Genomic DNA, 25,707 nt, shown 5'->3' on the forward strand with positions numbered 1-25,707 from the left:
AGCTCTTTGAGTCAATGGCTATTTAAGTGTTTATAGAATCTGAAAAAAAGAGTACTATTATTGAAATTTTTTTATCCACACACGTGTTCCTAGTGGTACATTCTGGGGAGAGGAAGGTACTTTCATTACTGTTGCTGAGAGAGAGTAAGGAGAAACTCCTGTCGAATGAACTGGGAAAAAAAGCATAACCCTGAAGATAATAAAGGCGGAAACGGCAAAGATGCTCCTGTAATTTTCTTCTTTTGGGTTCTTTGAATCAGCAGGGAGCTACTGGGAGTGCGAGCAGTGAGTGTGCCAGCTCTCCGTAAAAGGGAGGCAACAGGGGAGCTCGGGGACAGACACAGTGCCACAAAGACCTTTCGCTTGATACAAAAGGCCGACGTGGAGTTCGGGGGCACCAGCAAGGTCCCCGGCTGCTGGAGAAGCAGGGTGTAGCTCTGGGTCTTGCCTGACCCTGGCGATCTGCTAGCACGCTCCAGCTCCAGAACTTTCTTTGAGTGAGCTGGGTGTTGGAAGGCAGCCAGCCCAGCGTACAACCCTGTGTGTCAGCCGGGGACGGTCTTGGTCTTGGCCTGTTCCCACCTGCTGCCTGCAGTTTCGATTTAGCCAGGCTGCGTCAGCGAGTGCTGGAGTCATTGCCCGCCAGAGTGGCCCACTTGCCCAGCACTGAGCCACCCCAGGGGCTAGTTTTCTCTGTCCCCTCCAGGGCTGCTCCACCGGAGCAGGCGCCCTCTGTCGGGGTGGCCTGGGGAGCCCCAGGCGGCTGGCAGCACCTGGGAGAGAACAAGCCAGTCAGTCCTGCTGACGCAATGCAAGGAAGTGCCAGCAACTCTGCCAGCTCCAGTGGGAGAAGGTCAGGGCTCAGGAGCTGGGAGCTGCAGCTCTTCGAGAGAGGGGAGGTGCTCCTGGGCCCCTGGGAGCCAGAGGACACCAACCCCAGTTCAGTGCCTACGTGGCGTCAGCAGAGCCAGCTCCTCCTGGTCCCTTCTTGTAAGCACCGATCCCTTAGAGGAAGGAATTGCCCCCCTTCTTGGTCAGCGTGAGCCACACTACACACAAACAAAAAACCAAAAATAGGGCAAACCTGTGTTATTTTTAAAATTAAACTTCTTATTTTAAAGTAATGATAGAGTCTCATGCAGTTTTAAGACAAGTAATACAGGGAGATCCCATGAACCTTTCCCTAGTCTCTGCCAGTGGTAGCATCACGTGAAATTATAGTAACAGTATCGCAGCCAGGAAGTTGGTGTTGGTGCAATCCATGGATGCTCTTCAGTGTTCCCCAGTGTTGCATACGCTCCTTTGGGTGTGTGTTCTATGCAGTTCATCACACGTGCAGGTTCCTGCATGCACCACCCCAAGAACACCCCCGCCACCGCCTTGCCCTCTTATAGCCACATCCCCGTTTGGTGGCCAGGACAGTCCCCTGCTGTCACACACAGCTGCTGCATGTGGTTATACATTGGACTGACTGGTTTCCAAGAACCAGCTTGCTCAAAGACAGTTCTGGAGTTGGAGTGTCCTGCCCCTTTCCTGGTCTCTAAGCCTGGCAGCCACTAATCTGTTCTCCATCTTTATCATTTTGTCATTTAAGAATGTTATGTAAATGGAGTCATACAGTGTGTAGCCTCTGGGGATTGGGTTTTTTCACTCAACTTAATTCCCTTTGAGAGTCATTCAAGTTGCTTCATGTATCACTGGTTTGTTCCTGTGTATTGACTCCAAAGATTTTTGACCCAGTCTTAGACCAGAACACCGGGTAAGAGGACCCATCATGGAAACCTGAGAGTTAGGAGACCCTGGCTCGCTTGGCATTGGTGGAGCTGGGCATCTCCACGGCCTCCACTTACCTTATCTCATTCCTCAGCAGTTGTCTGTGCGGTGATGGTCGGAGTAACTTCCGTACCACGGTAGTCAGGCTGGTTTTGGAAACCAGCACTAAGAGCCCCCTTCACCTCACAGGTTTTGTTCATCTGTGTTGTGAGTTTTTACACAGTGCACTTTGACTGAAATATGTGCAGCAACAACACTTGAGATACAGGACTATTGAGTTCCGAGGTTTTGTTTATTGGCACTCATCTCCGGGAATGATAGATGGGGCGGGGGCTCGATGCCCTGAGCAAGGTTAAGCCGTGCCAGCACGGTTTCTCTAGGAGGAAGCCCTGCACACCTACCTGGCTTTGGCATGCTTTAGTTAGAACTGTAGAATTATGAGTCCCGAGAATCTAATTTCACCCTGAAAATTTGGAGCTGTCATTCTTTCAGAAAGCACACTTGGGTTGCATGATGAACGTGCATATGTATGTGTATACGTTCATCACGTGAGTGGTAACGGCGATTGTGAACTGCCACCCTCGTGAACATCCATGCTAAAAGCTTGTGCTTCAGAACACTAATGAGATGCAACTGAGTAATTACGTATGTGTGTAAGTCAGTTCAGCATCCCCCGTGTTAGTTACTTGATGCACATGAATCAACAGATAATAATTATATGCCCTTTGGGGACTCTGCAGTTCTTTTTCCCCCTGAATCGAGACAGGTGAGCCAGCCCTGCTGCTGGTTGTAGGCAGTGCCGTTTGCTCTTTGAGGAGCCAGCCCTGGAAAAGTCACTGGGTGCCTGGGACGGGCTCACAGGCCTGGGGTGCAATGGGACACGGGCTGATCTGGCCTTTGGCTTCTCTCTCCGTCCTGGATTCCTCTGAGTAACAGGTACCCTGCATGGTCTGAACTCACTTCGGTCAAGTGTGAAGGGGCTGCTGTCCTGTTGTAGGCCTTTAATGGAGGCCTGCGCCACTGTGACGTGTTTCTAACGGTGTGTTGGGGATGGGGAGTGGAGAAGACTGAATGGAGACAGATTTTCCCTTTATTGCCGATGGGCTGGGTGACCCGGGCCTCAGTTTCCCCATTTCTGCTTGCTGCGGTACTCATTTGGCACTGCCGTTCATTCTAAAAAATGAAATCTGTTGCTTCCAGAGGAAATATATTCTGACCCATGAATTTACCTTTAGTTCAGTCTTTGGGTACTTCATTCAAGTCTGTATTTGCAGAATTTCTTGTATGTTCTTCCTCTGTGACATACCTAGGCTTGCAAATAGATTATTTACTTACTTATTTTTGACAGAGTCTCACTCTGTCAACCCTGGCTGGAGTGCCATGGTGTCAGCCTAGCTCACTGCAACCTCAAACTCCTGGGCTCAAATGATCTCCTGTCTCAGCCCCCAGTAGCTGGGACTATAGGCGCACACCACTGCCGGCTAATTTTTTCTGTTTTTGGTAGAGATGGGGTCTCGCTCTTACTCACGCTGGTCTCAAACTCCTGACCTCAAGCCATCCTCCCGCCTCGGCTTCCCAGAGATAATGGATTTTTAAAAGTACAATCTCTGAAAAGTGAGGAGTAGTTTTATGTTGTAGGTATAGCAGCTGTTCCATTTAACGGCAGCGATGTTCTTCATTTTAAATTTAAATCTTCCCCCCAACGTTGAGGTTTGGGGTTCTTAATTTTGAAAGAAAATAGAACCCAATTTCCTTCGAGCCTTGTTTGTTTCCAGGACTGTGGATTCTGGCCGTGTTAGTATTGTGTTTGTTAAGTGATACAGCTAATATTTGGGTGCTTCTGGCGTGCCAGGCACTGAGTGCTTGGCCTGTGCTTCCCCCACCGCCCCACAAGGGAGGTACAGGTGACCACACCCAGGGCTCCTCGGTGAGGAAGAGACAGTGTCAGGGAGGTAACTTCCTGCTCACTCAAAGCCTCACCAAGCGCTCTTTACATTGGTGGGTCTCCAAGTTCTCCAGGATAAAGCTTAGATTCTGTCTCTGCCTCAGTGAACTGACTGTCTAAACCAGTTACAAAACTGGCAGCCCAATAAATGCCAACGTAAAGGGTTGCAGGTGAGGTGGGAGAGCCAGGGTCCGAGGGGCCATTACCTGGCCAGTTAATTTAACCAGCTTCATTTTCCGCATCAGTATTCTGCATGTAGCCTGTTGATCAGTAGTATTGATACGTAAAGCTGGTCACTCTTGAAAGTAATTTTTCAGGGATTGTGGACCTGGGCCATTTGATTCTCACATCATTGCTTTTTTTTTATGCTTCTTCCTGCTCATTCTGCTGCAGTGTAATCTGTGGCCAAGAACTTGGCTGGAGCCTTCTGAGAAGTCTCCATTGCCTAAGCCCAAGGCTGTGCCTGCCCTCTCCTGGCGGGGCGGATTCTCAGCCCCACACTGGGCAAGGAATTCCCACCGTTTCTCCCCCACCCATCCCCACTGTCTCCCAGGTTGCTTGGCTGTTGGAATTCAAACTTCTGCATTGATAGTCCCAAGGGGGATATCCTTTTGTAGAATGAACTTGCATGAGGGTGGAGAGATACTTCTTTTCCTTCAAAATCCACCGTGGTAGTGCAGCAGTTACTTAGGGACTTCCATCCTAAATGGAGCCATTTTTCACTGTTGCTGTGGCCAGAGAGCAAGGCCAAGGCAACTCCCCCCTTCTAAGCTCTTCCCAGCTTCGGCTCTGTCCCTCCCAACATAGGAGCCCACGGCATTTCCCAGATCGTAGGAAAGCATCTTCCTTGCAGAAAATGGAAAAGTACAGGAAAGTATGAAGAAAATGAAAATAAATGATATGCTATACATTTTAAACATTTTAAATCTTAGCATGGAGAAATAACTTAACACTTTGGATATATCTTCTGTCTCTTATGCATGCATATATGTATATACTAAAAATGATATCACTGAAGAATGTTTTAAAATTTAAGATAAATAAGATTGGAATTAAGTGTTTTGTATTTCATCTTTCCATTTGACCTGTAAGTATTTTTCCCTGTGTCTTTAAATATTTTGAAATACTTTATATAATCTGTTGAGATACAGGTACAATATATAGGTATAACATGACACCTGTGTGGCTCTATAGGTGTCAGGAGAGATAGTTATCCAGATCTTTCCTTTGTTTTTTCGGCATGTCCTTTCTCATTCTTATGTAAATCTTGACCACTTTTCTCATTATTCCCCTGGCTGGGATGGAATAGGGCATGGGATGTCCAGTTTTCAGAAAAGGTGCCCACTCTTCCCTCCCTGGCCGCGCGGGAGGGGCACTGGCCTTTCTGGGGGCAGCCCGCATTTACCGCAGCGGGTCTTGCGTCAAAGCCCGTCAGCGTGGAGGTTCTGTCTCTGCAGGATGGGTTTGTGCTCTGATCATCTGGGGAGCCCTCTGCTGACCATAAGCCCTTGTCAGGCTGGTGTCTGGGGGGTGCCTGGCAGAAAGTCACGCTGGAAAGGAGCTCACAAGACTCCTCTTCTACCCGCTCCACCTGACCAGGGAGACAGCGAGACCGGAGCCTTCTGTTGTCGGGTGCCCAGTCAGTTAATAAGTTGCCACTAGCTGGGCTCCTGGATCTGCTCTTATGTGAGCCCATATCCTGTTTCTACTCGTTCCAGCAGATTCTAGACCATCTCACAGAGGTACATGCACCTCCACGGCAGCTTTCTTGTTGAGTTACAGTTTGGAACCTTGAAAGGCCAGAGATGAGACACCTTCAAGCGTGTGTCTCATTGGGGAGGTGGGTTTGACATTTGTCTCTCGGTTTCCTGAAAGGGCCCATAAGTTCTGCTGAGACCTCAGGACCAGGCTTCCTCTGAGCTGGGCTGATTTGATCTCAAGAGGGTCCTGGCCCACGAGCAAGCTCTTCCCTCCCACTGCCCTGGTCTTCGAGTTGAGGCGGTCTCATGGCCTGTCCGTGAACAGGCCCCCGTCGTGCCCCCACTGACGTGCAGATGCGCGGGGGTCCCGCCAGGCCCCTGTGAGCCTCTGGTCACATTGCTCCCAGCAGCTGCCTTCGCTTCCACGGCCAGCTGGGCAGTTTTGGGTGTGGGAACACAGCTTGAATTCACAAAATGACGTCGTCGTGTGGGTTGCTGCTCATAGATCGACTTTTTTTTTTCTCCTTTCAAAACTTGGCCTGCGCCAGCCCTGATCCGCAGCACCCATTTATCAATTTGCTTTCCATGTTCCTTCCTCCAGCGGTTGCCAAGCCCTCCCATCTGGTGTTCTCACGCCCTTGTTTGTTTCTCCACCCCGGAGCCACTCAGGATGGGGCGCTGCTAGCGGGTGAACCCCAGCCGATGCCGCCAGGGCACCCTTTCCCCCCGTCCCCCAGCTTGTCCCAAGCCTGTTGGCTCCGCAGTGTCCAAAAGTCAAAAGCTGAAAGAGCAGAGGAACGGACAAATTAATTGACTACATCTGAGACAACACTGGGAAAATATCCTATTTTATTTTCCTTTAAAAAGTGGCAGCGTTCCAAGACTTCCCTTACAGTTTTCCACTGGCTGTCCTTGTATTTGAAGACAAGAGTTCTAAAATCTTGGCTGTTGGGCTTTTTCACATTCTTAAAACTTAAAACCAGCTGAATGTATTTAATATTATAAAATTTCCATAAACACTCTCTGACAAAGACTGTGTATGCGAAATTCCGGCCTGGAGGACAGTTTTCTTCTTGAAGTCAGAGCTCTTGGACATCAGGGGTTCTAACGAAGTGTTGATTTGACCTTAAGCGCCTTGATGCCAACGCGGCTGTGTGGGGGCATGGAAAGAATTAGCTTTCAGGGTGGTTTTTTTCCCTCCTCCTGGATAAAGGATAATTGTTTCAAAGCTAATTAATATGGTTTATTTATTTACTAGGCAATAGTTAGTGGAATCGAATCCTGGGAAGGAATAATGTGGCCATGCTGAGTGACAGTGTCTCAGACGCACCATGTTGACGTTCAGTCCTACAGGCTGTGTGCCAAACACTTTGCTCTTCGTGGACATTGTCATTTTCTTGGTTTTTCCCATGTGACAGCCATACCAACTGCTTCATGCCCAGCAGGCTCGGGCTTTGGTGGGGTGGCTTCATCATGGAGGCTGGTCGGGAGCAAAGTTGATGTGGTGGGGTGGGGGGACCGCGTGCCAGGCAGCGCGGGGCTGTGCTGCGCAGTGGCAGCCCGAGTGTTGGTTAAAGGGCAGATGGAACAGGTGGCAGTGACTGAGGCGAGAGAGGGCGCATCCCTGCCGCTGCAGCTGTCTTACCTGCTGTTGGCTCCAAGATACCCATTTGCACCCCGGCAGCACCCCAAGCCTGCACAGGACTTCTTCCCGCACGGACGCCAGCCCACTTGTGCTGTGGCTTGTGCACTGCACACCTCACTGTGGCCTGAAGAGTGAGGGCAGGTGAGGGGTGGGGAGCATGCAGGTGGCGCCTCCCTGCTGAGGGTGGCCAGGGTGGGTGGGGACTGTGAACAAGGAGCTGCTTTGGCACGCAGGAGTGGGAGGGGAGCTGGAGCACCTTGTGGTGTTTCTCTTGGCCTCAATTACTGCTTCGTGCTTGTGTCCATCAGTCTGGCCAGAGACTGCTGAAATAGCAGGTCAGTTTTAGGGGACAAAGAAAGCATTTGGCTTCCTTGTGAACTTCTGCCTCAGGCTCTTCGTGATTGGCACCCTTGAAACAGTTGAGAGGACCTGCTGTGGGTACGTGGGGAAACCCCTGGCACCCAGTTTCCACACCCTTTCAGAGACTAGGAGACAGCCACGTGTCCCCAGTGTGGTCTCATCACGGAGGGTCACCCCCTTCTTGCACAGACTGGCCCTGCAAAGGAATATTGTGGCACTATGGCAAATGTCAGGCTAGCAAAAGAGGGGGCTTGTGTTGGGGTCCCTGGGCTGCATCCAAAGCCTTGGCAGGGTGGGGGTGAGCCCCAGAGCTGTGGCTCAATCTCCGCCTCCAGGGTCCCACTTGCAGCAGCCTCAGGGCACCCCTCTCCTTCTGAGGGGCTGCCTTGCCCTGGGGCACAGTGTGGGAAGTAGGACGGGGCCTTGCAGCTGTGGGCTTGCTGACATTTCCTGGGGTATTCCTGTGATTAGTTCTCAGGGCTCAGCTGTAGAATTGAAAATGATGGCCTGTTTTGAGGAGACGGGCAGCAGCATGGGTGCCACGATAGTATGTGTGCGGCAGACGGAGGGCAGTCACCCTAAGAGAGCCAAACACCGGGAACCCAGGGCCAGCTGTGGTGCTTGGTGACCCCCACGTTGAAGCAGGTGGAGAAGACTCGAGCCCAGGGTTTGAGCGGCACTTGTGTCCTTGGCACAGTCTCCCCATGGTTGGGATAGCAGTAAGGCAGGGGCCAGGTCCCTGTTTGCTCCTGGGTCTCCGCAGGCATGGCCCTTGGCACTTAGTAGGTGCTCAGTAAATTCCTGTTGAAAGCATCTGGGAGTTTGAGGTCACAGTTGACAATGCATCCAGTCTGGAGAGGACGGGGCTCTGAGGCAGCCTAGGTGTTCATGGTGGGCAGGGGGATGGTTCTTTGGGGGTTGAAGGCTGCCCCCCACCACCACCACCCCACCACATACACAGTTGTTGACCTGGTAACACACCCTTCACTTGGGGCAGAAATGCAGAACTCTGAATGGTTCTTCCAGTCCCTGTGAACTTGCCTGAGCACAGCCTCAGCCCGGGAGGTGAGGCCACATTTGGACGGGGGACTGCTTGTGGTGCCTGTCTTCTAATGACCTCAATAGGAGTTAAGATTCTTGTGCCAAATACCGACTATTTATCTCACGGTTTGGGCAGAGATGAGTTTCTTAGAAGATGTGAATAACAGCCATGGCCTGGAGTCGTGCATCAGGCTTTACGAGGACTGGCATTTAACGAGTGCTTGGGATGAACCTTCCGCTGCTTCTCTCTTTCCAAGGGCCAATCACCTGTGACGGTACATGTGTCACCCTGCTGTCACAGGCAGGACACTGAGTCACAGCGAGGTCTCCTGACCTGTAGAGCCTAGATTGATTCTTGCCAACTGCGTGTTCTTTGCCCCGTCCCTGCCCCGAGCCCTCTACTTGCAGCAGATATGTGATTGCCTAAGGGATGATTTTGTGGACACTTTCTGGTTCTCTGTTTTAAGCAGTAGATGTTAGTGGGCCCCCTGGAACCGTGAGGCACTCATTGTGACCTGATGTCTCCGTGCAGCCAGGCCTGTGGGAGCCGTGAGTAGGTTTCACATGAGGCTTTCCCTGGCGCTTGGGCCTCCCGCCTCTGAGCACGGTGGCCCAGGTAGGACCTTTCTTTTTCTCCTGATAACCGCCCACGCTGAGCTGTGATGCTGCTCACCAGCCAGTGTGACCCAGCCACAAGGCCAGCCTTAGGAGGGGTGGCAGCAGGACGTAGATGGATATTGCACAGCCTAGACGCCCCGGCGGTGAGTCACCAGAGCAGAGAGTCCAGGCGGGGTTCAGGAAGGCCCCACGTGCTGACAGGAGCTGGCACGTGGAAGCCTTGGATGGCAGAAGCAGTATTAGAAATAATTCGTGCAGAGTCAGTGCAGGTGAGTGGGCACTTTGTTCAGCAAGTGTTGCTGACAGCAGGTGGGATGCTGGTGCCGGGAGCCCGGGCTGAGCTGCCAGCGCCTGTCTTCGCTCTGCAGTGTGGATGGTGGAGGGGCTGCCCCTTCGATGCTGTGCAGGGCACAGACAGGCCCCGTCCTCCTGGAATGGGCCCCTCTAGAGCTCTTTGCAGGCTTTTCAAGGCGCAATCTCTTTCAGTTTTGCAAAAGTAGACTTGTTCACGATAGACCTAAAATGTAATTGTCATAAGCCTGACTTTTCATATGCCCGACTGAAAACCCAAGTGGAGGGGCCCCTTCCTGGCAATGTGTCCTGAATTGTGAGTTTGCTCTAGGTGGAAACCCAAGGACCAGCTGACCGCAGCCTGGCCCCTGCTCTTTCTGGTTCTGGGTGCTGCTGTTCCCTTCTGTGATGTGTACACTCGCACCCCTCCTTGTCATCAGCTGTGGGCAGAGCACGTTTGCCAAGGGATGCTTAGTAGATTCACCCAGGTTGATGGTACAGGCCAAAAACAGGACCCCTCTCTCTGGCCAGAAGCAGCCGGGTGAACTTGGAGGTGGTGGGCGTGCTGACTGCCGTTTCCATGCTGAGGCCGCTTTGGCTTCTGCGGTTGCTGGTTTAGGAATGGTGGTGACTTTAATCAGATAAGTCATTTCTGAGTCTTATTGTATACTCCTGGAAGTTCTTAGAGAAATCCTGCCAAGAAAATTTCCCCTGGCGCATCCTCGGGGCGCTATTCCACGCCACACTGTCAGCAAGTATCTGCTGAAACAAGTAGTTTTGAATTTTTAGCTTTTCTGTAGCTCCAGTCTTTTTTCAGCACTTCTTTTGACCTTCAAGTAATGGGCACTTGCTTTAAAGATTCTGACAGTCTTCTGAGCCTTTTAACATTCCTAATCTACTAAATAAGCTGTCACTGTTCACTGGGACAGTCTGCAGGCTCACCCAAGCTCCTGGCTTGAAATTCCACGAAATGCCACCTCCTCTGTGAGGCCTTCTATAAGCAGAGTTGTCTGTTCCCTGTGTAATTCATTCTACTATGGAGTATTTCAAATTAAGAATCTGTACCCACCACCAAGATTAGGTAGGTGTTTGTCTTTAGACTTTGGTTCAAAAACAAGAAGTGTTGTTATAGACATTGCTGTTACCTCTGCAATTCTTTTCCTTCCCTCTTGCCTTTCCAAAAAGGACTACTTCCTAAAGATATATACAGTTTCCTTAATTTTTTGGTAATTCTTTGTTTTCATGTATATTGTATCCTTAAACATTGGCATGTGTACTGTGCAAAGCATTGGCAATAGAAAGAAAAAGGAAGTCCGTGGCCTACTGGGACAAACGACACCAGACAGGGACTATAAGTTCGATATTGCAGTTAATTAAATATTTGATTCTCTATTATGTTTGAGATGAATAAAATGTGATCAAAGTGTTTAACATTTAACATACTTGGAGGTGGGCAGGGTTTGTAGCAGCCTGACTTCCAGAGCAGGGAAGGTGCTACAAAAGATACCTATGAGATGGGTTTGAAAGGGTGGATAGGAGTTTGCTAGACAAGCTCTGCCTCTTCCAAAGGATAATTTCTTGGCTGTAGTGGATGCTTGTGTCATTATAGGCTTGGGACTGCTGAAAGGCTTCAGGCTGGTGTGTTTACATCCTCACTCCTACTTCCTTCAGTTGCAAGGTTTGCATTATAACGAGGAATGGGGGTGCAGCTGGGAGTGAATTACTCCTTGACCTTGGGTATGTGGTAACCTTGACTATAGAGGGGCCACCCTTTTCTGGAGTAGTTATTCTTCAGAATCCTTCCTGGCCTTGACACTTGGTTCTCGTTGTGAAGTAGGATGTGGTTGTCGGAGGACTCGGGTTCTGCTTTGTTCAATTAAGTAGAGAGAACACGGGAGCCAGGTCTTCTTTTGAATGGGGAGTGGAGTTCTTGGACGGTTCGTTGGTTCTTTTTTTTTTTTTGAGACAGAGTCTCACTCTTTTGCCCGGGCTAGAGTGAGTGCCGTGGCGTCAGCCTGGCTCACAGCAACCTCAAACTCCTGGGCTCAAGCAATCCTCCTGCCTCAGCCTCCCGAGTAGCTGGGACTACAGGCATGAACCACCATGCCCAGCTAATTTTTTCTATATATTTTTAGTTGTCCAATTAATTTCTTTCTAATTTTAGTAGAGACGGGGTCTCGCTCTTGCTCAGGCTGGTTTCGAACTGCTGAGCTCAAACAATCCGCCCGCCTTGGCCTCCCAGAGAGCTAGGATTACAGGCGTGAGCCACCGCGCCCGGCCTGGTTTGGTGGCTCTTTATGACATGTTATGTAATCGTGCTGGAGAATGTCTGTCGCAGGATTGGGTCCTAAGAGATGGGCCCCATTGCTAATTAAAAGGGGAGAGAACTGTGTTCGGAATCTATAGCTTCCTGAGATTTGAATGGTTTGAAAACTAGAGTGTGGCTGGGCAGCTGGTTACAGTAATGTCCTGCCTTTCTGTATATTAATCTACCGTGTGAACCCTGGCTGGCGGGCCGGGTTGGAAACGGCCGGGGCTGGCTGCAGTGGTCCATTTCCCTGAGGCGCACCCCCGCTCCTTCCTCACGGGGCCTGAGAAAGGCTCCCTTACTCCATGGACGTGCCAGTTGCATAGCAACTCCAGTGCTGGAATTCCATCTTTTCTCCCTGGATTAACCATAGAGAAGACACCTGGACATGCCTGCCGCCCAGGTGTTTGCCTTGTCTCAGCCTCAGAAGGAGTAACTTCTGCCCACCCTCCTTGCAGCTCTGTGTTTCTAGGAAGTGGTTCAGATGACGTGGATGGTACCATCTATTTCCTCTTTATTCTGTGTAGAGTAAAATAAATGTGAGTGCTGTTTAATGCATCACCTCATTTCATATTGCATTTGCCAAGAAAGTGCAATTTTATTGAACATTAGGATTGAATTCTTAACTGAGTAATCAATTTCAGTAGTAAGTTAAAATGCCTTCTATTAATGGACAACTGCAGCCGTTAATCAGAGTTACAGTAGATTAACAGTTGTCAGCATTTATGCTAATAGCACTTATAAACCATGGGCTTATGAATTGCACTTTATAATTCCATATTTCTCAAAACAGTTGGTAGTACTTTTTGCTTGAAGGTATTGATTACTGTGTCCCTTTGCTTGCCTCTCAGAGCTGTAGAGAAAGCTAAATGACATTTTCACGGTGATGACACAATATCACCTTCTGGTTTTGCACACTTGGCTTTGTGTCAGAATAGATGGAAAGGCTTCATTTGTTCTGGTGCTCTACTGTTTAATTTGATCTGGTGTGTGACTAAAGCAAGACAAATAGTATTTTTAATGAAACCATTTAATAACCTCTGGTAGCTTAGAATCGAAGACATTGGAAAAAATGCAATTAAAGGATGGCTAGATGTAAACAAAAAAAAAAAATCATTGCTTCAACTTCACTGACTCAATTCATTTTGCTTTTAGGGTTTCATCACCTTAAATGGTTTTGAACCAATGAAGCTGTATTTCCTTAAAAAGACGGACAGCCCATCGTGTGAACTATAGAGTTTGTGGACAGATTTATACTGGTGAGTTCTTGTAAAACACCTTCAGGTAAAGTTCAGTTCTCTAAGCTCCCCTTTGGAATGTGTTTTCAATTAGTTGATGACTATGGGTCGTCCACAGCCTCTGGATGTTTCACTGGGATGTCTAATAGCAGGACCGTATTGATTGTCTTTCCATTAATTGCATCTGGTATTTTCATTTATCAAAAGAAAAATACATGTAATTAACTCTGAAGCAATATAGTTCAGTGTAAAGTGATTTTTGCTACCGCTGCTGCTGCCGCTATAGAGATAAGTCAACGGAAATTATACTACAAGGAAACTCAAGTCAGAATGCAAATAGTGTTAGGACTTCTTGACATATTAATTAAAAAGAATAAAAATGAATTAGAGAAATAGGCTCATGACACCCCAAGTCAGTCGTAAAATGGTAGATGGACGTCTTTGGAAAGAAAGCAGCTTGCTGATGCTGGCACCTCTTTAATCAGCTTGGATTTTTTTAGAGTTACCAACCTCTAGGATGTCTTGAACATATGATGATTTTTTTCTGGGGGAGTTGATTGGGAATGTGGGTGTAGGCTGCGGAGAGCACTCATTTGGAGTGTGGTTGGGAACATTGATTGATAAAATGCAGTCCTTTACCCGCTGAGATTCTGAGTTTGGTGGTTTTAACATCCCTTTGACCACTTTCCACAAAACCTGGATTGTATCAAAGTCTTGAAGTGGCAATCGGATGGGCTCGATCATTACCTTGCATTTAAAAAAAAGCTATTGTAACAACATCTTTCAAAAACAACAAAATAATTGTGAGCAGATTTACTCCGTGTCCTTTCTGTCTCACCTCAGACTCCCAGACAGACCTCTGGGGACTCGTGTTGCTGCAGAGAAAGGTGACGGTCACCCTGGGCCCCAGGCCTGGCTTCCTGGGTTGCTGGAGTCAGACAGAGACTTAGGGTCCAGTGTTCCTCAGGGGGCACCCAAAGGTGACCGCCTGGGGGGCCAAGCTGAATCACAGCCTGAACCCAAGCAGCAAGTGGGCCGTAGACCAGAAATAGGGCACTGTGTGTTTCCCTCGTTTTTCCCATAAAGCAGGGTCAGCCAGGGAAACTGAGACAGCTGCCCCAGACCTAACCCTGTGGAGAAGGCTCAGCAGCTTGATGACCTCGAGCAAGTAGCCTTTTCTCTGGGCACTTAGAAGCCTTCCTTGTGAATTGAATACATGGACCGGGGTGGTCCCCAGGACCTCCCACCCCTTAAGATTTAATTTGATGTAAGATTTAATTTGACATTCAGCCACCTTTCCCAGGAGTGCTCTGACAGGGCAAAAGGCCACAGTGGAACATGAAGTTCAGATCCAGTTGCTCATCAGAGGGGCCCCTGGGGGATCTCTAAACAATGAAGGATCTTGGCACTGGGGAGGAGAAGACACTGGAAGTATTGTTTAACCTTCTGGGCGGAAACATGAGGGAAGTCACGATGGTCGCTGTCGACCTCATTCAGTTCTGCCTTCCGGCCAAACATTGAAAGAAACATTTCTGGCTCTCACCCATTCTCCTGGAGACCCGTGTGCGAGAGTCTGCCTGGGGTTCTCGGGCAGGCCAGAGTCATCGTGGCCCTGAGGTTGGCGGAGTGTTAGTTCCAGTACCGGGTGCTGTGTCCGAAGACATTTTCAGTGGGTCGTGGCGATGTTTCCACGGGTGTCCAGTTCCGTGTGCAGGAGCTGGCGGCGTCTGACGCCTGAGCTCTTTCTCCCAGGTAGGGATCACGTCTCACCAGCCTGCGGAAGCGTCAGCTGGGTAGACAAAACTGTAGAGCAACGCCAGGCACAATTTATAGACTCATTTCGGGATTAGAAAATCGTTTCCTCTAAAGATAAGGATGTGTGTAAGGTTGAGATGGATCTTTTAAATATAAAAAATGGTCAAATAATGGCATTTTCATTTGATTCAACCTAATAATTGGAACCACTCTGGGATCCTCTTTAGCAATAGTCTCCATCTCAGATGAGTTAACATTCTACAAATGCATCCAGGATCAGAATGAAATTGCAGCACACTCCGTTAACAGATGTTTCCTGAGTGCCGAGCGTGCTCAGACACTTAGCCTTGTGTGGGGGTTCCCACCATCCCTGTATTTTTGGCATAATTTTATAGCACTTTGGAAGAGCTTGAGAGACTGGGCGTGGTACTGGAGCTGTCCGTCACTGGGGCATGGCCACTGTTGTGTGATGCTGCCTAGTGGTGTCTATAGCCCACACCCACACTGACTGTGGCCCTGTTGGCCTGGCTGTTCCCCAGCACCAGGATTAAACTTCTGCCCTGACCACGCTCACAAATACTTCAGGGATGAGGGAGGCGGGGGTTGGGAACATAGGGAAGAAGTCCTCATGTGTCCCCAGAAAGCATGTGTTTGCTCTTGGACCTTTTCTACTCTGTGGCACCCACAGCATCATAAGAGGGATTGTAGCCAAAGTAAAGGACCACATATTGATCTCACCTGTTGAGATCTCTGGTTTAGACAGATCGTTTTAAATGTTAGCAGGACGAAGGAGGTAGGTGAAGAACATGCAACTCCATCAAAAGTGGTGGCAAACCCGTGAGACACTAGAACCATTTATACATCGTTTTTGTCATCTTGGTGTTTTTGAACGTGTCCTGATTTTAAGAAGCATGCTATTCTAGTTGTACTAGAATTGGTATTTTGCTTGGTGGCCTCCTTTTGTTAATAACTTCACATCAAACACTTCAGCCTTCTCCTCCCAAAGAGGCTCCTTTTCTCATTAAGAGTGAATAACGGCCTGCTACGTTTAGATCTGTTGCATTTGTCCTGCTTTTACTGTCTGTTCTGTATGTTGCTGCCTGTTACGTTGAAACCCCAGTACGCCACGCGGCTTGCTGGCTGCTTCTGTAACCAGACTTGGTTCTCCTTCACTGCGGCTGAGTCGTGGTTTTTCTTGTACCACTTTGTTATTAAGCATTAATACTTGTAGCAGCACCCAGTCATCTTGTAATTTTAACAGAAGTGTCGTGGAAGAAGAAGTGCTTTTGGTTAAATGCCTGTAAGTGAGTAGAAGTGCAAATCAAAGCTCTTAGCTTTTATTATGTGAGATGATGGAGTCATGCTAGCTGTGGTTTTGCAAAGGCGCGACAGCGTACCTGGCTGCTGACAGCGTACCTGGCTGCCGCACTCGCTGCAGTGTGTATTTTGACCGACTGCAATAATGATGTAGAAGCTTGACCTGCCTAATAAGGCCCCTGAGAAAGGCAGCGTGGGGTGACAGGCGCTGGTAACTCGATGTGCTTGGCGGTGGAGGAGGGCCTGCCTCGGAAGTAGGCCGGGTGAGGTGTGGCAGGTCAGCTGTGCTAGCTGAGGTCATCTCCCTCTTTACGGGGTCTCTGGCCTGTTTCTAGCAGGACAGATATCTTTCTTCCATGAAACACAGAAGGGAAAGTATTGACTTACACTAGAAATAAATATCCTAACCCTGAGGTCTAGTTGTCGCTAATTGTTCAGTGGTGGAGGTGTCTGCTGTGGATGCTCTGGTCCCAGCGTTGTGGCCTCCCAGGGTCCCTCTCCCCCTCAGCCCCCCGAGCACCAGCCTGTACTGGCCGTCAGCCTCCAGTGCACACATCTGGGTTTGCTAGGGACGTGCGATCCTGCTCCCGTTTCTAGGCCAGAGGCGAGACTGCCAGCGTGGGAAACCACAAGCCAGAGGAAGGGGCCTTTGATCTCAGGGGGACTCTCTAGGTGAGAAGCAGCCAGGTGCCTGAGATGAGGGCAGTGGTGAAGATGCTGGCGGAGCTTTAGCCAGCCCTCTGGAAGGGGAGGAGGGGCCCCAGCTGGACTCCTGTTCATTCCTGAGCCTTCAGGACAAGGGTCGTGCCTGGGAGGCCAGGCACATGGGAGCCACTCAGCCGCCTATAATAAATGGCGGGCGTCGATTCCACCATTGTTCTCTTGAGAATCTCTAAATTCTTGTGTGGCTTCCTGAGTAGGACTAGAGAGATTGTCCAGCCCAGTCCTCTTTTTGGTTTTAAGAGTCTATACTGGTCTGGAGTCACACAGGGGACAAGCCCCCAACTCCTCCCAGGGAGTTTGGTTTTCTGTTGCCTTAATGTTCTCTACCTTCCGCCCCACCCAGGCTGCCAGGCCTAATGAGAGTCAATTTGCAAACAGGGTGAGACAGCTGTGTCACCCATGTGTCCAGACTAAGTGGGTCCCTGTGGAGTTGTTCTCTTGCTAGAGGGCCCTGCTTGGCTTGGCATAGGGTGGCTCTCAGCAGGGCTCCGGAGGGTGGATGGGCACAGGCTCCTGTGGGGTCGGCAGGTCATGTCAGCGCTGAGCACAGTACCCTAGAAGATGCAGGCGTGCTGTCCACCTCTCTTCCCGGGATCATTATGATCTTGGCAAAGATCCGCATTTTGTTTGGGAAGATCTTGACGCTCAGAGCTGCTCGTCAGCATGTGGGGCTTTCAGTCAGACCTGGTTCCAACACTGATGGTGTACACCCAAGTCAGGTTTCTCCTGGTCCCCTGCTGGTGGGAGCCTTCTCAGAAACACTGCAGTGGTGGGACTTGGTTTGCCAGTATTGCAGGATTCTTTTTGTAGTTGGGGAGTACTTCCTGGGGTCTTCAATGTTCTTGGGAGTTCATCTTCTCAAGCATATAATAGGGTGGTCAGTCCCTGCCCCAGGCGTGTGGGAGAATAGTGCTTGATCTGTCCAGAGTCGGGGCGAACTGTGGGTGCTTCTTGACCCTGAGGCTGTGGCTGTATGTAGGACTCATGTATGCAGAGGAGGCCCCTCCTCTGCCCCCTAAAGCCAGCCCTGGTGGAGACCTGCACACCCCCCAGAGAGGCCCAGCCAGCGCAGTCTTATGGCACAACCAGAGGCAAATGTCAGTGACTGGTCAGTGTCACTTCCTGAGGCTCAGAATGTGTGTGTGTTGGAGGAGAGTGGGAAGGAGTGGATGGACGTGACAGCACAGGGTAAGGGCCTTCCTTACCTGTTGAAGGAAACGTTCTCTGTTTACCTGTTTACCGTCAGGTTTCAGGTTGGGGATGCACGTGTCCCTGTGCGAGGGAGCAGGCAGGGAGGTGAACTTTCTGTATTGAAATGCTGCGTCTCTAATCAAGTGTTGTTGGGTGTGATTAATGGCAGAGGAAAAGGTTATTTCTTTCTGTAAATATTTTTGTTTAGCATTTATGTGTTACCATTGCTGATTTTATTGCTGCTAGAATGCATTCGACCAATTAAGGTTTTTTTTATTGTTTTTGTTTTTTTTAAATAAACGTGGTCTTGGTTTTAGGTGGTGTCAGTTGGTTTTCATGGAGGGAGACACTGCTTCACTGAAGCTCAAGGGGTTTGCCCAGATCCAAGTTTAAGCGGGCGTTACTTTCAGCTTACAGCGGCTCTCTCAGCTGCAGATGCTAAGGAAGTAACTCAACAGCTCAGGAACCTCAGAGCCCTGCTGAGCCTCTATCCTGACACAGCCCACGTGATACTGGGAGAACCTGGGTACGCGCAGATTTTTTTATGATGTAATTTCTGGATCCCGATTTTGATCCTTGTTTTTAAGGAGCTGAGAATCCGGTTGCCTTTTCTGAAGTAACATTTTAGGAAGTGGCTGAAAATTTCCCTGGATGCTCATGTCCCCAGGCCCAGTGTTTTCACTGAGAACAGAAAGAAGGACTCGTTTCCTGTGGCTTCCTTCTTCCCGGGCATCCACTTAACACCATGTGAACACAGTTAATTTATTTATTGATTGATTCGTTTATTTTTGGCAAACTTGGCAACTCCCACCTGGCCCCACGCGGTTAAAAATAAAGTCATCTTGGTTGACTGAATGCTTTTGCAATTCGTTCTTTCTACATAGCAATTAAGATAATTCCCCTAGACTTGTACCAGTTAAGGATAAATAGGAGGTTTTCAAAGAAAGTGCTGCGTAATTCATCGGTTTTTGCGTGTGGGCGCATGGGTGATACATGAGAATATCTCCTGTGAGTGGACTCTTGTGTAAGGAGGTAAAATGGGACATTTTTCTGCACTTACCCTGGGAAGCAGCCCGAACGGTGACATTTATACGTATTTCATAATGTGGTTTCTTCAGGCACACGGAGCAGACAAATCAATTTCTCAGCAGTATACTATTTAAAAGAAACAGCAACAACCTGTGGGGTAAGTTGCAGAAGCTGTTAAAATTAATTATATATGGCAAAAAGATAGCACATTAGGGGGAAAATGTTAATGTGCAAGAGTAAAAGACACAGCCTGTGGATGAACAGCGGTTCGGGGCGTCCAATTGCAGCATTTAATTTCTATTTCTTCATAAACATACACAGACTGACAACAATGGCTCCTGGGCGGGGGCGTCCCCCTCCATCGTTCTCCAGGCTGACGAGATTGAATGTCCCCTTGAACTTCCAGCCAGATCTGCTTGGTGCGGGCCTTGATTTGTCAGAACGGTATTGCGCTGTCTTTTGGTAGAGATTTGTGGAAAATGAGAATTGGTGGTAAAGGTATCTGGTTTCCTGTGCCTTGTAATGCAACACCTTTCTGTGGTCACCTTCCCTCTTCTGGTTCAGCTATACATTGTTTAACTCAAAGGAAACCTTTGTTGTCCTGGGGAGGGTGTAACCTGCAACTCCTTGAAAAATTCAGCTTGCAGGATCGGTTTCCTCCGGGGATGCAGGGGAGAGGCTGGGCAGCTGGGTGGTGCTTTAGAGAAGGGTCCCAGAGTGCGGGCTTGCCCCATTCCCAGGGCGGCAGTAGCAATGGAGCTGGGCAGTTTAGGTTTGCTGGGTGAGGCACGTGTCTGCTGACTAAAGACAGACACCTGCTTCCACAGTTTGGGCCTCAGGAAGATAAACATTAGGTGGGAAGCACAGGGGAGGGGTGAGGTCTGTGTCCTGGGAGACCTCAACTCCACCTGCTCTTGGCCCTTTTGTTTCTTCTGTGTGTCTCGGTTTGAGGTGTCACTGGGTCCCTAAGTACAGGGGGGTGGCCCGTTGTCTGGTGTGAGTGCTGTGTCACTGTGAGCACAGCAGCTAGGGATTTTAGTCTCTTACGGCTTCCTGAGCCCGCTGACTCCCATCAGGTGAAATTAAATAAAAGTGTTGCAGGTGAACTTGGATTAAGGGGCAGAGCCCTGACTGTGAACATAGAACTTTCCACGGTGATTTCTGCAAGTGCCCCGAGCCAGGATCGTGTCCGCTGCACCTGTTGTCTGCTTGATTTTCTGCTCACAGCCTGTGTGTTGTGGGTGCTCCGGACGTATTTTCGAATGAGTAAACCCAGGCTGCAGTGGGGCCAGGGATATGTGAAGTGGCGGGGCATGTGCAGGAACCCACCCCAACATCGGTCTGGAAAGCCAGGTTGGTTCTGTGTTAGCTGGGAGTGTTCTAGAGACCAAAGGCAAGCCAGCATGTTAACTGCTTTTCGGGGGAGGCGCACGTGTTCTGAAATAATGCCATGTTCTAGAGCTTTCCAACACAGGAAAGCGAAGGCATGCTCCCGCCTCCCCTCCGTGCACGTAGGGTGGGGAGTCTAAACCCTGTGTGGCCTGGGGACCCGGCTGCCCTCGCCAGTCATCCGTGGGTGCCACACCATGGCAACTTCATGGTGGGATTGTGGGGACAGCAAGAAGGTACCACTGGCTCCCCAGGTCCCTTGGGACAAAGCTCAGATGGCCCATGCATCAAATTCCTTCAAGGACCCAGCGTGGTGGCTGCTGCCTTCAGAGGCCGGGAAGCTGCACCTGCTTCCTGCACGTGTAACTGACCGTCCCTGTCCGACATTTGTTAAAAACCTTCCCTTTGATGAGAGTACAGTACTCCTAGCTTTTCATAATTCAATTGAAACTCGCTGCTTGTCCCTAATTACAGCAGAATATGACCTCTAGACCACTACACAAGGCTGTAGCTTCCTCTAGGAAGGAGGATTCACATTGATTTGTGCTCTGATCTCCCATGGGCTTAAGTGGCAGCACCACGGAGGCCTGTTTAAGGCCGGAAAGCCTTCTGCGTGCGTGTTTAAACAGAGCAGATTGATGCAGCGTTAGACTTGGCCAGGAAGCAGCTCCGCGCTTCAGCGTGGAATTGCATCATAACAGTCGCTCCCCCAGCAGCCGATGGCTTTGGCACTTCTTCCTCTTTGCATGGGGAAGGTAAAGATTCTAATTGCCGGGACTTGGCTGTGGCCTTGGTGATGGGTGGTGGGGAAGGGTCCTGATGACATGGCCAAAAAAATGCTTGCAGCTTGACCATATCCTCTTCTGATGGTGTTGGCCTTGGGCAAACTAAGCCCCTCTGAGCTTAGTGCCTCAGTTTCCTCCTTTTCCAAGCGAGGCTGATGGGAGTGCTTAATCTCAACAAAACTATGGGGCTTAGCCAAGTACCTGGTGCACTGGAAGGGCTTGCAAAGACTGACTGCCGTCATAATCACTGTTGTCGTCATCGTTAATAGCAGCAGCAGTGAATGCAGACAGCCACAGGCTTAGCCCCGTCTGCCTGGGCCGGAGGAGGAAGTACAGGTTGCATCTCAAGGCAGCACCTGTGGTCTGTGTGATAAAGAAAAATTAGATGCAAGATGAATAGAACACTGAACTTCCTTGTTTGTGACAATTCTATGTTTCTGAAGGTTATGTCTTCCTTCTGGGACCTGGGAGGTGGGATGCGTACACCTTTCTCGCCAACCCAGTAATAATGTCCTTTCTTCAAGCGATGACAGGTTGGGGTTTCCCTGAAGCCTTTCCCACACGTCATGTGCGGGATTGTAGTTGTTCATTTTTGTGAGGGTGCAGGGGTTCAAGCCACAGCAAAGGTGAGGTGCTGGTGCCATGGTGCTGCACCTGCTCCCATGCCCAGGTGTGTCTCACAGCCTGGACACCTGTTTAATAACGTTCATCCTTCTCTGGGGACGCGTCCCCACTCTCTTTTCAATGGCTTGAGGTCTCTGCTATTTGCCTGAACATTAAGTGTGACTGAAGAGCCTGAGGCCAGCGCAGGCCTCATCTCTCTCCAGCCGCGGAGGGGACCAGGACATTGGGCTTTCTCCTGAGAGCCACGCCGGGAGAGGCCGGAGAACACGGCCACTTCACATGAAAGGCTGTTAGATTCAGGTCACCGGGTTTGGACTCCCACATTTATTGCAAAGTCTAAAAATGCAGATTTGTAACAAGCAATGTTAATGAATTCAGACTGTTTGAATTTCACACTGAAGGATGGCTGCAGTGATCAGAGCCCACGGCTCATGAGACCCCTGGATCCTGTAATCTTTTCTCAAGATTAAATTGATAGGATGATGTAATATCACATTACTTTTATTAACAGTTCTGGTCATAAAAGAGAAACACCTATTAGGATAGGAGAATTTAGTAAAACTAATAGTAATAACAAAACAATTTGGAATATGTAATATATTCAGTGAATTTCAAAATGCCGCATCTCATTTAAAATGCAGTGTTGTGCCCATAGATATCGAATGCGATACCTTTGTACCCTAGGGCTCCCTCTTTTCTACATTAAAAATATTCTATTTAAATTCAGATTTTGATTTGAAATCTAGGAAGAGAATTCTAGAAGAATGGGAAGGACAACTCTACATCTATTAATTTTAGTTTCACAGGTTATTCTTGTTTTATTGCTCTTGTCCGTATAGCCTCCACCCCTTCCTCCCTGAAAAGGTCTTTTCCAAACATACAAGTAAGGAACACGCTTACATTTCAGAGGATGTCAGCGGTGCTATATACCTTTGCCTTAGAATTTTCCTCCCCTTCCGCCTCCCCGCACGCCACGGCCCCACAGCCAGGGTGAAGAAATACAAAAGGCCCCCCGATTTCTTCACATGGCAGAAGTTTGAGGATTTCTCCCTTTAAACTGAGTTAATCACCGTAGTAGGCAGTGGACACTCACCCTAGAACCCTGTTGATACTTACATGTATTTATGGTATTTAAACTTTAATTTAAAAAAAATTTCCGGCTCCTAATTTTGTGTGTGTACTTGAGTATTTACTCCCGGGTTCTAGCTTTCTCTTGCTTTTCCACACGCGCTGTAGGTGCCTCACCTAGAAAACAAGTAGAACAGGCCACGGTGCTGGGTGCCAGCGCTGGGACGTCCCTTCTCAGAGCAGAAGTGAATCGTGTGATGTTGAGCTGTGGTTACCAAAGAAATGGATTTATAGCTTTTCATATTGCACTCTGAAAATTAATTGGGTGGCTAATCACTATAAACAGCATTTTCTTTTGCTGTTGTCGGCGTTTAATACGGCATCTCCTGCCATATATACACGTCAGTTTCAAACTGAGCACGGTGCTTTGGCCTTTATGATCTGCCAAGGGAAAATGGAAGTAGATTCTTTATAATATGCTAATTGATCTATTTGGGAATTTTTAGACATAGACAACATCTGTGCATGCCAGTAACATAGTTAATGGCTTCCACTCTTCAACAGGAGACGGTTTTCAGAGTCTTATCTGTGATCTTGTTTAGACCTTCCCGTATCCTCCCCAGGGCTCGGCAGAGTGTTCTGGTGCCTTAGGCCTGGTCCTGAAAACACGTGGAGTCCTGTTTTGGGCGTGCCTCCGGCCAGAGTGTGCAGGGATTGTGTTGGGTCCGGAGAGAGCCCAGGATGACCAGACCTGGTCTTAAGTTCCCCACCCCCCACCCCACCGTAACCTAGACCAGACTGGCTGGACTGATGGATCCAGGGAACGTGACCATGGACCTGGGCAATCCTCAGAACCCTTTTGCTGTTCTTGGAGATGCCACCTCCCATTAGCTGGACACCTTTGGGCTCTCCTTTAGCCAGGGGTTTTTGGCAACTCTAGCTCATTTTCCGTACAAACCTCTTCTTGATTGTTCCTGTAGGCAGGATATATTGTCTTTTCCTATTGATTGTAAGGAGCTACACCCTTTAAATGCTGCCTGTGGAAAAAGGAGTATTTCCCCAGCAGTTGGTGGGAGATGCCCAGTTGGAGTTGGGGCGGGGAGGTATCCTCCAGTGAGGCCGGAGGGAAGGCTGAGTCTTGGGACTTGGGGCTCGTGTCCCAGGCCTTCCCTGTCCAGGAAAGCAGGGTTGAAAAAGGACTGTTCATATTTGGAGGGCCCAGATGGTCCAGTCCCTTGCCGTGGAAAGGAAGCCCCATGAGCTGCATGTTTTCTGCATGCTAGACGCTATATGCACAGCTTCATCCGGTCCCGTGTATGTGGCATGGTCCTACAAGGTTGGGTTTTTATCCTTATTTAATGGAAGACAATGGAGGTGAATTGACTTCTCTTGGCACTCAGCAGGAACAGAAGTGAGATTTGAACCTGGCTCTGGGTTTTAGCCGGGCACCCAGCATGTTCTGCTTCACCACCTTCTTCCAAAACACTTTGGACCTTGAATGGAAACCTGTGTGATACTGAATGCACCTGGCCGCATGTTGGCGTGGTAGCTTTTCTCTAATCTCTGTAGACTCCATGTTTGCCAACCAGCAACCCATGGAAGGGGGCTTCCTGACTTGGTAAATGCTCCTAGCCAGGTGAGCTCATTGAGTTTATTGTGTGGGGTTTGGAGCTCCGTACCCCACATAACCAGCCCGGGTAGGTGGGTGTAGGGTGGGGGTGGCCTCAGACCCAGGACGAGCATTTTGGAATTTGCTGTAGGCAGGGCCCCAGGCCGGAGCAGCTCAGGGTGGACAGCTCAGATGCTGGAGTGTCCTCCCTCTCGGTCCACCAGCAGCAGCCTCTGGGCCAGCTCTTTGGCACTATGAAGGTGCAGGGGACAGAAGTGGCTGGGAGGGTCTTTCAGCCTCCTGTGAGCATAACTCCTCTCCTTGGAAGCCTGGCTCACGCGTTCCCCAGGTCCTAGCCTTCCTAAGGTCCATTAAACACAGAAACATCAACCAAGTGATGTATTAAGGGCCACCCATATAACAGACACACTGCTCCGTGCTGCGTATTCGCTTGTTACTACTAATCCTCAGCAACCAGGGATAGTGTGGGCAGGTGTCATTGTCATCAGCATAGCGAAGGAACGGAGGGTGGGGAGTACAGAGCTGAACATCCTCCAGTTCGCAGGCCCAATGACTGATGGCTGAGGCAGGCTCAGTGCTCAGTTAAAAAAAAAAGGACATGCCTAGTAGGTACTTTATGAATGTGATTATTTACTGCTGCTGCCACTGGTATTGTTGGCCTCTTTTACCTTTTGTTTGCACTGAGACCCTTTGGTAAAAGGTAATAACTTCAGAGGGCCTGTCACTGAGACATAGAGTCACCAGTGCCCCCGACCTATTCATTTCTGTCTGAACTCACTCAGGTCCACACATGCACACACTTGTATGTGCACACACATACATATTCACATGTGTGTGCACATGCACAACCAATGAACCTCCGTATACAAATTCATACATGTGCCCACAATGCACACGCTCATACACATTCCAACATGCGTGCACACTTGCACACACACACTGACATCACACGTTTATACACACAAATCGTGACTGGGTCGCACCTGTGGCATGTGTACCAGGAGCACCTGTAGCAGCTGGACAGAGTAAGGGATCCCGTGTACCCGGTACTCACCTGGGCACTTGCCTTTGCTGGTCCTCAGGTTGGCTTTGAGAAATACAGCCTGTTACTTGGCGTCCGTGGTAGAGAACTAAGGTCTCCGACAGCCATCCGTCTTCACTGTTCACTGAAATGTTTCTAGAAATGGTGTTGGGAGATAATTAGACTGTGCGGCTTCTTTCTCCTTTCTTCCTAGGTTGATGAGTAGGAGCAGTTTAATCTGAGATTAGTTAATTTT

The 25,707-nt window shown here is 49.3% G+C and overlaps 1 protein-coding gene across 4 annotated transcripts in view; it reads left to right on the forward strand.

The window, feature by feature from the left end:
* CTBP2 (C-terminal binding protein 2) overlaps positions 1-25,707 on the forward strand; it is a 155,874-nt gene that overhangs the window by 35,640 nt on the left and 94,527 nt on the right. For 3 of the 4 annotated variants that reach the window (XM_012655357.1, XM_012655356.1, XM_012655358.1), the window contains exon 2: positions 12,837-12,940. The gene's annotated coding sequence lies outside the window, so the exon portion shown is untranslated. Of the gene's footprint in view, positions 1-12,202; positions 12,221-12,836; positions 12,941-25,707 lie in introns of those variants that run through there. The other variant, XM_012655359.1, reaches the window with a different exon arrangement.

Source organism: Propithecus coquereli, unplaced genomic scaffold (assembly GCF_000956105.1).
Source record: "Propithecus coquereli isolate 6110/MARCELLA unplaced genomic scaffold, Pcoq_1.0 Scaffold473, whole genome shotgun sequence".
In the NCBI taxonomy this organism is placed as follows: Eukaryota; Metazoa; Chordata; class Mammalia; order Primates; family Indriidae; genus Propithecus; species Propithecus coquereli.